A 2,417-nucleotide genomic window follows, 5' to 3' on the forward strand; every position below is an offset into this window, starting at 1 on the left:
TAATTTCTTCCTATTTTTAGTAGAGACGGGGTCTCGCTCTTGCTCAGGCTGGTCTCAAACTCCTTAGCTCAAATGATCCGCCTGCCTCGGCCTCCCAGAGTGCTAGGATTATAGGCGTGAGCCACCGCGCCCGGCCCTGAGATATTTTAATTTTTAAATAAATTTATACTTACCAAAAAATTGAAATAATAGTACAATGAACACCCATACACTTTTTTGGTTTATCTCTGTATCTGTATATACACTGGTTTTTCGTTTGTTTAAACTATTTGATAGAAGTCTGCAGTCATTGTGACACTTCACCCCTAAATACTTCTGCCTGTATCTTCTAAGAATAATGAGATTCTTCCATAGATTTAGAATGCCATTTTCACATTTCAGAAAATTAACATTCAGTTATATCATCCAGTATATATAGTCCAAATTTAATTTCTCCAATTAACCCCAATTATGTTTTATTGGTGTTTTTAAAATTTATTTATTTATTTATTTATTTATTTAGAGGCAGAATCTCACTTCTTTACCCAGGCTGGAGTGCAGTGGCAGGAAGAGAGCTCACTGCAGCCTCAAACTCCTGGGCTCAAGTGATCCTCCTGCCTGAGCTTCCCGAGGAGCTGGGACTACAGGCATGCGCCACCACGCCCGGCTAATTTCCTTCTATTTTTAGTAAAGACCGGGTCTCGCTCTTGCTGAGGGTGGTCTCGAACTCCTGATAATCTTTGTCTGTCTGCATCTCTTATATTGAGGACTACAAAATGATTTTCTAATTCTATCCTTTGTACATTTATTAACTGGGATTCATCTACATAGAACTTTCTCTCTTTCTGATCCTCTTTCTATATATATTTTATTCTCCTTTATTTTTTTTCATGTTTGACAAGTGCCAACATAACAAGGTTCGAGTGACGCACATCTCACACTTGAGTGTGAAAACCCAATCATCACACTAACGAACTAGAAAAGGATAGTCCTTTATTTTTAAGAGTTTGTGTGTGTGCACCATACACGCATGCACATATATATAGTGTACACATGCACACACATCGAGTTTCACCCTTTATCTGTCATGTGTATTTACAAATATTTTCTGCCATTTGTCTTTTCTCTTCTGACTTTGTTTATGGTGTTTGTCAGTTTTATTTCTACGTAGAGGAGGTTATCATTTTCTTTTATTGTAACTAGATTTTGAGTCCTTAGAAAGGATGTTTCCACAACAAGATTATAAAGAAATTTGCTTATGTTTTCTCCTTACACTGGCAAGGTTTTATTAATTGCATTTAAAACACTACATCATTCTGTTTAAATTTATAGTCATAAGGTGTCCCAACATCATTTCTTAAAAAGTTCATAATTTTTCTAACGATTTCAGAAGGCTATCTCTATTATATACTAATTTTCCATATGTACATTGATCTATTCCTAGACTTTATCTTCTGTTCCACTGATCTGCCTGTCTATTCATGAACTAAAATCCCACTGGAAGTTTTTGGAAGTTTCATAGCATTATAATATCTGGTAAGGATATTTTCTGCTTATATCTTTTCCCCTGAGCATTTTCCTAGCTATTCCAACAGGTTTAGTTTTGCCAATAAACTTTAGAATTATATTATCTGTCTCCAAAAAAAAAAAAAAGGAAAAAAATTTGGACATAGGGTATATGGAAACTCTCTAAACTTGCCACTCAGCTTTGATCTGAACCTAAAATTGCTTTAAAAAATAAAGTTTTTTGATTTAAAAAACTCACTAGAGTGGGAGGGTTTTGTTGAATTTACATACTAATTTGGGAAGAGTTGTCATCTTCATGATGTTCTATCCAAGAATAAAGTATGTCTTTTCCTACTTCAGTGTCTTTCAAGTAGATTGTCAAGTTCTCATAAGTATTCCTACATATTTAATCTTTACTGTTGCTATTGTAAATTGATTTTTCTTTTCCATTATATTTTCTAACTGAATGTGTTTGTATATTTGAAGGCTACTGTCTTTTACATGATTTTATATATTGCTACCTTACTGGATACTTGTATTGCTTTGTTAGTTTTATCATTGATGCTTTTTGGTTTTCTGGGTATACTTTCACATCGCCTGCAAATATATACACATTTTTAAAAAATGGAATTGAGTCATGATAGAGTTGATATGCAAATATATTTTTACCTCATCTTTCCAGTTCTTTATGCCTCCAACTGTTTTCCCTTGCCTAACTGCATTGCCTATTACCTCCAATTCAATGTTAAATAGTAATAAAGTTAGTGACATCTTGCTTTTGTTTCAAATGTTTCCCCACTAAGTAAGTTGCTGGCTTTAAGACTGTCATTTTTTTTTTTTTTTTTTGAGGCAGGGTCTCACTCTGTCACCCAGGCTGGAGTGCAGTGGTGTGACCATAGCTCACTGCAACCTCGCCCTTTTGGGCTCAAGTG

This window comes from Propithecus coquereli, unplaced genomic scaffold, assembly GCF_000956105.1.
Source record: "Propithecus coquereli isolate 6110/MARCELLA unplaced genomic scaffold, Pcoq_1.0 Scaffold156, whole genome shotgun sequence".
In the NCBI taxonomy this organism is placed as follows: Eukaryota; Metazoa; Chordata; class Mammalia; order Primates; family Indriidae; genus Propithecus; species Propithecus coquereli.